This window comes from Panicum virgatum, chromosome 7N (assembly GCF_016808335.1).
Source record: "Panicum virgatum strain AP13 chromosome 7N, P.virgatum_v5, whole genome shotgun sequence".
Classification (NCBI taxonomy): Eukaryota; Viridiplantae; Streptophyta; class Magnoliopsida; order Poales; family Poaceae; genus Panicum; species Panicum virgatum.
Genome location: NC_053151.1, coordinates 17,483,980 through 17,496,605, shown reverse-complemented (window position 1 = coordinate 17,496,605; position 12,626 = coordinate 17,483,980).

Below are 12,626 nucleotides of genomic sequence, written 5' to 3'. Positions count from 1 at the left end.
CGGCTGAGGGACATCTCTCACAAAAAGAGCACCGAGATGACCAGACTGTACTCCCAGGTGCGCTGGCTTGGGCAGCACAATGCTGGTTTGGTGCTCCAGAATATCGACGCCAACACCAAGGTGACGGATCTGGGGGCACATCAGCAGGCGCTAGAGGAGGAGCTGGGACGTCCAGAGGGCCGCAGCGGAGCAGAAGGCTCAGGAAGCCGAGGCGCAAACCGCCAAGCTGCAGCGCACTAGAATGGCGCTCAAGCAGAAGGAAGCCGAGCTCCAGCGCAAGGAGGCCGAGCTCCAGCGCGAGAAGGCGACCGTCGCCACGCTCACCGGGACCCTCGAGGAGAAGGGTAAAGCCCTTGAGGGAAAGGAGGTGGCCATCCGGAATGCGGAGGCCGCCCTCAAGGAGAAGGAGAACTCCTTGTCTTCACTCGAGGAGGCCGCCCGAGTCCAGCAGGAGGAGGCACAGAAGAATATCGCGGGTGTGTGCTCGAAATTTCGCTGTTGTTGGATTCTAATTTTTCACAGCTTATCATGGTTCCTTTGATCAGAGCTGAGGCAGAGAGTGGCAGATGAGACTGCGACGAAGAAGGCGGTCAACACTGCGCTCATGGTGGCGCAGGCGGAGTACGCTGACCTGGAGCGGACCACTGTGAGCGTGTGCCAGGAGCTAGAGGGGGAGGGCGCCGTGTCTGGTAGCTCAGTGATCAGCCGCCTGTGAGTGCTAGGTGGCCGGATCGCCGAGCACGCCAAGAGCACCTTCCGCCTCGGTGTCCTGCGAGCCCTCGCCGTGGCCTCGACACACTATATCATGGACCTCCAGAGGGTGTCGTCGGGGTACGTCGTTCCCAATGACGTCCATGATGGCCGACGCCGACGAAGCCGCCGAGCAGTTCGCCACAGTCCTGGCCGGGAAGCTCGAAGCTGACATCCCCCCGATAGCCGAATTCGATGCTGCTGCAGACCCACAAAGGGGGGATGATAACCTGTAGGGAGACTGGGCCTCGGAGCCCATGTAATGAATTAGTACTTGTCGTAATTGTACTTGTGAATTAAGAAATTCGTTATCGTAAATCGACAATGTGGCCCATCGAGGCCTTGTGCATTCGAGCCCTCGTTTTCTTTACTTTACTTTCGTGTTCTCGTATGCGACTTTGGTAAACTTCTGCAAGGAATTTCGCGTTCATAAGCGACTTAGGCGTGGGGTGGTGAGGGGGTGCCGTATCCCGGAGGCGTAGGCGGCCCCACGACTCGGCCGGCCCCGTACCGTAGTTGCTTATGCCTCGCGTCCGTTTTTTCCAAGTGTACGAGAAACATAGAGACGAAAATTTTTCGAAAAAACGTTGGCGATTTTTGGGGACGCTCGGGGGTTCCCCCCGTAGTAGCCCACGAGGGAGGCTTGGCTTTGCCGAGGGTAAAGCCAGGCGTACCTCAGTGTTTGTGCGCATCCGAGCCCCCGAGGGTCCGGAAGGTTCCCAAAAAATAAACAAACAAAGCATACTCCTTTATTGTTTAGGGAAATCGAAAATGCGAGTACAAACGATGTACAAATAGCTCGGAACTCCAAGGATAGAAGCGACATAGCTGCTCTATATTCTATGCATTGGTGAAGACTTCGCCGTTTTCATTCGCCAGCGTGTACGTGCCGGGCTTGAGCACCTCGGCGATGATGTATGGGCCTTCCCACGGTAGTGAGAGTTTGTGGCGGTCCCTGTTGTCCTGTCGAAGCCTCAGCAGCAGGTCCCCTTTGTTGAGGTCTCAGCGCCGAACTCTATGCATTTGGTATCTTCGCAAAGATTGCTGGTAACGCGCAGAGTGTAGGAGCGGCACGTCTCGAGACTCGTCCACTTGATCCAGCGAGTCCTCGCGGGCTCGCTGGTTCTGCTGCTCTTGATAGGCCTTGAGCCTTGGTGACCCGTACTCCAGGTCCGTGGGCAGTATGGCCTCGGCGCCATAGACGAGGAAGAACGGGGTAAAGCCCATGGCTCTGCTTGGGGTCGTCCTCAGGCTCCAAATAACCGAGGTTAGCTCAGTGAGCCACCTCTGGCCAAACTTGTTCAGCTTGTTGAAGATCCTTGATTTCAGGCCTTGGAGGATCATGCCATTAACAAGCTCCACTTGCCCGTTCATCTGTGGGTGCGCCACAGCCAACTAGTCCACATGTATGTGGAAGCTGTCGCAGAATGCCAAGAACTTCTTGCCTGTGAACTAGGTGCCGTTTTCGGTGATGATCGAGTTCGGGACCCCGAACCTAAAGACAATATCATTAAAGAACAGAACGGCTTGCTTGGATTTAATCTTGCCGATGGGTCGAGCCTCGATCCACTTGGAGAATTTGTCGATTGCTACCAACAAGTGGGTGAAGCCCCCGGACGCCTTCTGCACCGGGCCGATGAGGTCCAGCCCCCACACGGCAAACGTCACGTGATGGGGATGGTCTGCAGAGCGTGAGCTGGGAGGTGCGTCTTTCGAGCGTAGAATTGACAACCCTCGCAGGTCCGCACGACGTCGGTGGCATCGGCGACCGCGGTGGGCCAGTATAAACCTTGTCGAAATGCATTACCCATGAGGGTTCGTGGTGCGGCGTGATGACCGCAGGTGCCAGCGTGGATGTCACGGATCAGCTCCTTGCCCTCGGGGATGGGGATGCATCACTGCAAGATGCCCGAGGGACTGCGTTTGTACAGCTCGTCATCGATTAGGACGAAGGACTTGGCCCGCCTAGTGAGGCGCCGCGCCTGAGTGTGGTCCGAGAGTAGGATCCCTCGAATCATCCAATCGAGGTACTGGGCGCGCCAATCTTGCGAAGTGGGGGCCTCGTCGATCTCCATTGCTTCGGCCTCGTCCGTGGAGGAGGTCTCGAAGTCAATGTCCATGGGCTCGGCCTCATCCACCGGGGGGTTCCCGCCGGAGGGCCCGGAAGTCGAGGGGCCTGGCTCCGCCAGATCCTTAAATTCGACGGAGGGCTTGGTGATGTCGCGAGCGAAGATGTTCAGAGGGACGGTGGTCCGCCCTGACGCGATCTTGGCTAGTTCGTCGGCATCCTCGTTGTACTTGCGCGGGACATGATTGAGCTCTAGGCCGTCGAACTTGTCTTCGAGACGGCGTACTGCTTTGCAGTATGCCTCCATCTCCAAGTCGTGGCAGCTAGACTCCTTCATCACTGGGTCGATGACGAGTTGAGAGTCACCGCGTACGTCGAGGCGTTTGACGCCAAGCTCGATGGCGATGCGGAGGCCACTGAGGAGGGCCTCATACTCCGCCATATTATTAGACACAGGGAAGTACAAGCGTATTACGTATCGCATGTGATCTCCGAGGGGTGAGATGAAGAGGAGGCCAGCGCCGGCGCCGGATTTCATCACTGACCCATCGAAGTACACGGTCCAGCATTCAGCCTGGATTTGTGGTGGGGGTAGCTGAGTGTCCGTCCACTCAGCCACGAAGTCAGCCAATTCTTGGGAATTGATCGCTTTGCGGGGGGCATAGGTGAGAGTTTCTCCCATCAGCTCCACGGACCATTTGGCAATTCTACCCTCGGCTTCCCTGTTGCGGACTATCTCTCCCAGAGGGAAAGACGAGACCACGGTGATGGGATGGGCCTTGAAGTAGTGGCACAGCTTGCGCCGGTCCAAAACCATTGTGTATAGCAACTTCTGAATCTACGGATAGCGTGTCTTGGTTTCAGACAACACCTCGCTGATGTAGTACACCGGCCATTCGATAGGCAGAGCATGGCCCTCCTCTTGTCTTTCGACAACGACCACCGCGCTGACCACTTAGGTCGCCGCGGCTACGTATAGATAGAGGGGCTCGTCATCTACGGGTGGCATGAGAATGGGGGCATGAGTGAGCAATGCCTTCAGCCTGTCGAGGGCTTCTTGAGCTTCGGGGGTCCACGTGAAGTGTTCGGTTTTCCTCAGGAGTCGATACAGGGGTAAGCCTTTCTCGCCGAGACGCGAGATGAATCGGCTGAGGGATGCTAGGCATCCCATGACCCTCTGTACCCCCTTTAGGTCTCGGATCGGTCCCATCCGAGTGATGGCCGAGACTTTCTCAGGGTTGGGTTCGATGCCCCGCTGGGAGACAATGAAGCCCAAGAGCATGCCTCGAGGGACTCCGAACACGCACTTCTCGGGGTTGAGTTTTACCCCTTTGGCCCTTAGGCAATCGAATGCGATCCTGAGATCGGCAACCAGGTCGTCCGCCTTCCTGGAGTTTACAACAATGTCATCGATGTATGCCTCTGCGTTCCGCCCAAGATGGTCCCCGAAAACGTGGAGCATACACCGCTGATATGTAGCTCCGGTGTTTCTGAGGCCAAAGGGCATCGTGACGTAGCAGTACATGCCGAAAGGTGTGATAAAAGAAGTCGCGAGCTGGTCGGACTCCTTCATCTTAATTTAGTGGTAACCGGAGTAAGCATCAAGAAAGGATAAAAGTTCGCATCCCGCAGTTGAATCTACGATTTGATCAATGCGTAGCAAAGGAAAGGGAACCTTCGGACATACTTTATTTAAACTAGTGTAGTCTACGCACATCCGCCAACTCCCATTCTTTTTCCTCACTAATACAGGATTAGCTAGCCACTCGGGATGGAATACTTCCTTGATGAATCTGGCCGCCAGAAGTTTCTGCAGCTCCTCGCCGATCGCCCGGCGCTTGAGGTCGTCGAAATGTCGCAGGCGCTGCTTCACCGGCTTGGAGTTGGGTCGGATATCAAGGGAGTGCTCGGCGACCTCCCTCGGTATGCCAGGAATGTCCGAGGGGCTCCACGCAAAGATGTCTGCGTTGGCGCAGAGAAAGTCGACGAGCACCACTTCCTATTTGCTGTCGAGGGTGGCGCTGACCTGCAACGCCTTGTCGTCGGAGCAATTCGGGTCGAGGGGCACCTTCTTGATACCCTCGGTGGTTTCGAAGCTGCCGGTGTGTCGGTGCGTGGAGTCCAAGGCATCGCTTGCCATTTTGTCGAGGGTGGCTGTGAGGGCCTCGTCCTCCGCTTGAGCCTCCGCATGCTCAATGCACTCGACATCGCACTCGTAGGCGTGCTCAAACAAAGAGCCGACAGTGATGACACCCTTCGGACCCGGCATCTTCAGTTTGAGGTAGGTGTAGTTGGGGATGGCCATGAACTTGGCGTAACAGGGACGACCAAGAATGGCGTGATAGGATCCCCGAAACCCTACCACCTCAAAGGTGAGTACTTCCTTGCGGAAGTTGGCTGCCGTGCCAAAGCAGACGGGTAGATCGATCTGGCCGAGGGGTTGGACTCGCCTCCCCGGCGCAACGCCATGAAATGGTGACTTGCAGTTATGTAAGCTACTGTATTGAAATAGAAGAAACTATATGGAGTGGGACGAAACAATATCTGTTGTTCGATTCAAATGCATACCAGCAGTTATGTAAGTCGCTAGCTATGATCTTTGGTTGGTCAATATGTATACATTCCTGGCGCGCAATTTATAGATGGCGTGCAGTACTGTTTAAGTCTAGTAGTACTATCTGACCTATTGCTAGTCCACCAAATTGACATGATATGCAATCGTGGATTGTAAAACATTATCTCTTGAATTTGAGATGATGGATGCGATCAATTCTTGTCTGCCCCCAAGAGTGGAGTCATGATGCTTGAGTCAGTTTACTGTGTATTTGCAAGGTGATGCAAAGGAGCAATATTTTGGCAATACCAATGCTGAGATTGCAGACGGTTTCAGGAAGTTCCTATTGTAAGAACCATCCAATTTGACACCATTTTAGACAAGCTGTGGCGGAACCACCCGAAATAATTGAGCCCGGGTGCTCTGATCTTCGTTGCTAGGCAACTCTGACCCAAATGGGCACACACCGGTAGTTCCTCGAGTGAAACCTCGATTAAAGCCGCGCTCTTCCAGGATCGCACAAACAACACTCACACGAAGGTGAGCCCATATATTACAACACAAATCATTTCATACATCATCAGAGTTGCAACAGAAAATTAAATTTATTACAAACCATGTTCAGAAAGTAGTAAAGTACTACAGAGTACTGACTACACAAATTATTCGAGTATCATTATTGAAGCGGAAGAATAAAACAACGACTAACGAAACATGTGACGCCTCGACAAAGCCCATACGAGACATCACTCAGTGGGAGGGGTGTCAGCACCAGCTAAAAGGCCATCCCACTCAACAGACCAGCCCGGATGCAACGTACACGGCCAAGTCAGACTCGCAATTATATCCTTGAAGTCAGTACCTGAAAGTAGTGCCACAAGCAAGGCTGAATATACTAATACTCAGCAAGTCTTACCCGTCACCGGATATACCTTAGTCCAATAACTAGACATGCAAGACTTTTTGGTTTGTGGGGTTTGTTTTGCCAAAAACGCAGCTAAGAGTGGATCCTTAGTTTCAGGTTTTAACTTTGCCATATTCTAGTTGGATTAATCATTCTAAGTTTGCATCTGTCTCTACACAAACATGATAGAGCAACCAATTAATTATCCAACAGTATTATCATCATCATGTTCTATTTGTTACTCTATGTGATAGAAATTGTTAAGTAGTCGCATGCTGTGAGAGGCGGACGATTCCGAATCGAATTTCAAACTAGCCAGGGGAACCTAACACACGCATGGAGATCGACGCCGCTTTCGCCTATGCTACTTTTCCCCTTTCTTTCTAGTCCGTGGATCCCGGACACCCTCCCCGACTACAGAGTCCGACCACTCTGCACCCATACGTCGCGACAAAAATAAACCCTACTTCTACAAAGAGAGTGCCTAGTCGTTCCACTCGCTGGTCCAATCAGGTACTTAAGCTTATCGATTATCATATTTCTCGGTATGTGGCTAGTACTTTCAAAAACTTAACGAAATATGCCACACACAACAACCTTAACCAATTTTAACTACACCGACGGGGTATCACAACTATACAACCCCGTCTGTTGTCCTTATATTCCAACAGTAGGTAAAGTCAGTCAACTCCTATGATTCTTGCGAAAGGCAGGAAACCTCTCGACTACTACCGTACCTAGTTAGCGGGGCAACTAGTTGAGAAAAAGATCCGGATAACAAACATAGGTACCTAGGGTCATGCATCTAAGATTTCGATCAACGCCTGAGAATGTAAATGCGTAAATAAAACTATTATTGTCGGTGTCCTGACCCGGCGGTCCGGACCCAACTAGTAATGTTGCTGCATGTTTCCTCGTCCCAGATGTTGATGCAAGAGGCAACACAGTAACGCACGGGTTTATCCTGGTTCCGGCCGCGGGGCCGTACGTCCAGCAAGGGGGTGTGCGAGGGCACTGTATTATCTTGCACTGGAGGTGCCTGTAGTAGGGGTACAGGCGAGGCGAGAGAGGGAGGGAAGCTCCCAAGTCTCTGATAGAGAAGGAGTCAATTGAGGCGTGTGCCAATATCGGAGGCTCAGTGGTGTTGAGTGTTGCGTACTATCGAATTGGTCCGACCGCGACCCCCCTTAAAGGAAGCCCGCCTGCTCCTTTTATAGACACAAGGAGGGACGGTGTACATGCACAGGGGATCATGGAAGTCATCGTCTTTTCCCCGAATCGCGGGGGTGCAGTGGTCGAGCACTGTGGGAAGTACACTGTGGGGCATGGCGTCGGGCGTGGCAGTCGTCCTGGGCATCGTCCTCGGTATTGCGGAGATCATGCCGGCGTCCCGTCAGCCCCAGCAGGCGGCGTGGTCATCGTTGTAGGGTGTACCGTCTTCCATGTGTGGCGTGGCGGCGTTCCATGTAGTGGGGCACGTGGCGGTCCCGGCCCCCCCCCTTGGTGGAGTGCTAGCGCGTGCGCAAAGGGGGTCCGGGAGTCACGTGGAGGTCCCGGACCCCTCGAGGGGGGAGGTCCGGGCCTCCGGCTGCTAGTGCTGAGCATCCCTCCTTGGGGATGCGTGGCGATGCCGGATCCCTTCCCGAGCAGGGGACGGGTCCGGGGCCGTTGGCATGGTGAGGTGGAGTCCGGACAAGCGGAGTTGGCAGAATAGTAACGGGAGCTGTGCCGAGCACGTCTCGTACCGCGTCGCTGGTTCCCACAGTGTTGCCACAGCGTCCGGCATGGCGGAGCAGTGACCGGAGTTGGCGGACGGGACTCTGGTCACAGCCACTGTGGGGAATTGCGGCCTGACGCCGTCTGACCTGGGCGCTGTGGAGGAGTGGTTGGCACTTAATGCCTCCGTACGACGGGCGGGTCAGCAGAAGGGCCATTTGTCCTCTTCGTCGAGGGGTGGCCTCGAGCGAGACGGAGACGATTCACCCTGCTCAAGGGTAGGTTCGCTACCCTCGAGCGAGGCGGAGACGATTCGCCTCCCCGAGGGTAGGCTCGCTACCCTCGAGCGAGGCGGAGACGCGGGGCGCGGTCGAGGGTCTCGATGGGAGCCCTCGAGTGAGACGGAGATCACCCCGCGGGTCCGAGGGGGGTGCGGATGGGCCGCGTGCCGGGCTTCTTTGAGTCCTTTCCTTTCTTCCAGATTGGAAGGAGGCCGTAGGCCTTCGTGGGTTCAGTTGCCTAATATGTGTTTGCATTTTTTGGGCAATTTCGGTACCTCGATTAGGGTGCCCCTAATCGTGGTCCCCGACAATTACATCATACGAATAGTTAGATGAAATTAATGTGGAAAATAATGAGATTATGCACCGGGGCTTGCCTTCTTGGGCACTGAAAGTCTACGAGTCTTCTGGGGCTTGACCCAGGTCTTGATTCAAATTAGCACCGTTAAGATTAGCAATCTCCGCGGAAACAGAGTCCGATGGAACCAACTTGTAATCGCCGTCAGCAAGATTAACCGTTTCTATATGCAATGCAATGATTTATTATTACAACATGGTATGAACTTGCTGTTCTTCATGATAAAGTTGTAGTCCAACAATTAATAGATTTCAGTGATGATCTTGTAAATTCATTTTTATGGACAGTCATTTATGGAGTAGAACTTATATTTATTTTACTTCATGAATGAGTGGGTTGGGGTGTTTTCATTTCTAGACTAGAAACATGAGTATAAGTTTGAAATTTCATAACAGAAAATATACATAGGAACTGGTACTGAAAACTTTACTGCTAATAGGTCAGGTACTCCAGAATCTACCGCAAAAATTTCAGATTTTAACAGCAAGGCATCTAACCATGAAAAATCATCTATTCAGATTAAGCTAGGCACTTCACGAATTTGTATAGATTGCTAGGCATGTTTTCTGGGGCTACAAATTTTACAAAAAAACATCTAGATTTGAAATAACCAGCACTGTAAGTTTTCCAGAATTTATCCACTCACAAAACAGGAGTTCTAAAATTATCAAAACTAGCATGCTTTCATCAAACTTAATTTCTACAGAGTGTTTTACCAGGTTTTTGGATCTCAAATTTTTACCAAAGCATAGAATATGTCTAAACATGCTTCAGTAAAATTATCAAGTATTATTTCCACCAGTTATTTTACTTATGAATTAAGCTATATATGAACTCACATAAATATTCGAAAAACAATATGACCAGAATTGCATACCAAATGTTTTCTACTAATTGTACTCATACTAAAAAAGCACAGGAACAAAAATCATGGTCATGTGTGAACTATTGCATCCAGAATGAAAATAACAAATCTAGGCAAGATATATCTAGCATGATTTATATCTATAGAAATAGTAAGCAAATGGAGTTCAAACTTTGCAGGCCCAATTACATGACTAAAACAGAGTTCCAGAAATAAACCTAGATGTTTCTAAGAACACGAACTGTATATCATGAATTATGTTCACAAAACAAGCAATAAATATAACATATAGCAAACTAGATCTAAAATTTCTCAAACTTGCACAACAGTAGGTACTCAATAGTATGTTCTTAGAGAAAAAGTTTCATAGCTAAACCATATGTATTTCCACCCGCAATAATATATGAACACAACTAGTAGATCTTGGAATCCTAATCATTTGAGCAAGTCAATGATTCCTAACTGAGCTCATATTTTTACCAGATGCTTCTAACAGTACTAAGAATAACATAACCAAAAATCAAGCATAGTTACTAAACCCAACTACTAGAACATTTATGTACTATTTAATCTAATCTTTTTCTTAGATTAAAATGTAGACATAAACTGAAGATTTACATGTAACAAAACTTATAGATTTCATTGCAAGGATTCCAAAACATTTAGATTTGCATTTTTCTGATTTTTCTACAATTTTCTACATGTTTTCAAAGTTCACTGGATTTTTGTTCTTGAGCTCATGTCACTCTTTCAGTTTAGACCCTAGAAACATTTTAAGCTCTTATGAATAGGTCCTTGGACCGGTGTACCCGCAAGGAATCTGAGCGATTCCGGCGAGGTCAGTCGTCGGCGGCGAGGGAGAGGTGGTGGAAAAGGATCACGAATCACTGGCGAACCTTGGGGTGGTCAGGGTTGGACCGGAGGTGGTCGGAGGAGGCAGCTCCACGGCGGAGCAGAGGTAGCGGAGGAGGTCGTTCAAGTCCGGCGAGCTCCGGCGCTCGAGCCGGCACTGCTGGTCCTGGCAGCTTCACTAGAGGTCGAGGAAGGTGTGCAGAGGCTCGTCTAGGGCAATGCAGGGGCGGAGGCGGTTCATCGGCGTGAAGCAGAGTTTCCCGGCGATGGCGGAGTAGGTGGAGCGGTGGAGGAGGCGAGTCCGTGTGCAGGGGCCTGTTCTGTGGTACTTTGTGCGAGAGTGAACGTGGGGATGAGTTTGCTTTGCCCGGGAGGCAATCGAGGCCGGGGGTGGTCGGAACCGGGGCGGCCGGTCACCGACGGCACTGGCGGGGCAGAGGGTGTCGTGGCGGCGTTTCCCGGCGTCCAGGACGCATGTGCGCGCGAGGAGGTGCCAAGGGGCAGGACAAGTGGAACTAGCGGGGTCTCTCGGGTCCACTTGGCCACGGACGCGCCGTGGACGAGGTCCACCGATGGTGTACGAGCGCGCGGCGGCGGAGCAGGGAGGGGAGATGGAACAGGGACTGATTTTTTATTTCCAAAAGTTCAGGGACCTCTCTGTAATCTAAAATTTTCTCTATCTTAAGGGGTTCAAATGAAAAACTTTTGAATACCAAAGTTGTGTAACTTTTCAAGATCTACAACTTTTGTTTCAGGCAGATTTTCATTTGAAGTTCACCATTTGAACTATTTCATAATTACAAAGTTGCATAAAAGGGCTTTAACTTTTGTTTGGTTTTTAATTGGATTTGTCTGAAACTTGTATTAGGCACATGTCATTTAGAGTACTAGAATCAGCCCTCAATTATTTTTTGTGCATATATTCAAACATGATTTGAGTTGGTTTTCAAATGTTTTTGCCCTCACATATGTAGTTCAAAATGTGTGCTTTGAATTTAAATCGACTTTTCCTCCTTGTTTTAAATTCCTGATTTCCCTCTTATGTGTTAATTTTTTTGAGTTGTACTGCATTTTATTTTTCAGACACAAGAGGTGTCACACAAACAGCTAGTCATTATCATTAAGATGAGAGCTAACATGCGCTCGCCCGAGTATGTGCCACATGTTAAACCATATCTAAAGACACAAAAAAACTGATACGTCATTCACCCAAAATAATATCAAATCCGGTAGTCCTGGTATGTGCTTCCACCATATGCCCAAGATCAAGCATACACACACCGTTTACAATCACATTCATTGCCGATGAACCATCAAGAGCAACTTAAGCATTTCAAAAGATCAACAACTAAATATTACAAGTTCAACATAGGAGGGTTCCAATCTGAAATTAAAGGTTCAACAACATCTTACAAGCCTTGGGCTCAGGAATAGCATTAAAAGAGACATGAAATGTAAAGTTTAGTGTTCATCATGCTCTTACGAAGTACAACTATGCAACGGATAACCTGATAAAAGCGCAACAAGATAATGACGTCTTGCTCAAGGACACCATTGTGGCCACAACAACCTACTCCTCCCCGCACCAGGATCGGCGGGGTAGAAGTGGCCAAACACAACCTCCGTCTCACCTGCAACTTACTTCAAAAGGCAACATGAGTACAAAGGTTCTCGCAAGGCTTACGCGATTAAATTAACAAGGATTATGCAAAAGGGCACAAAATGGAGCTTTAAGGTTAAGTTATTATTGCATAAGCATGAGCTCTCTAACCAACATCTAGCTCTCTAGCAAAATTAATTAATCTTGCCCAACCCACAACTCAAGTTTTAGTTGCATATGAGTAAAGTAAGCAATTTACCATAAAAGTGCCTTGAACCACTCTCCAACATAATTGAAACTTTCTATGAAGAATTCGCCGACAAGGAGCTTACTCACAATCGAGAGCGCAGCAATTCAAATTGATTCTTAACCTTGCAAGGGTGTACTTCTTTACCCACACGACGCAAGGACCATGCGACTCACCCAACCGACCAAGTTGTGCTCGCGACAACTGTTTCAAACAAGACTCAACCATCGAACATCGCGCCTAGCTTACACGGACAGTCACCTAGGTCCACCGAGGACACCCCTAAGTCTCTCTACATAGCCCCTTGGTCACACATCTAGGACCGTGCATTAAAAGCCAAGGCAAAGAGGTAATAGGCTCATCCTTACAATTATTTTGGATATGTGGTAGCATGATAAAATGCTCAAAGCCGAGGTCATGCACGGATGGTC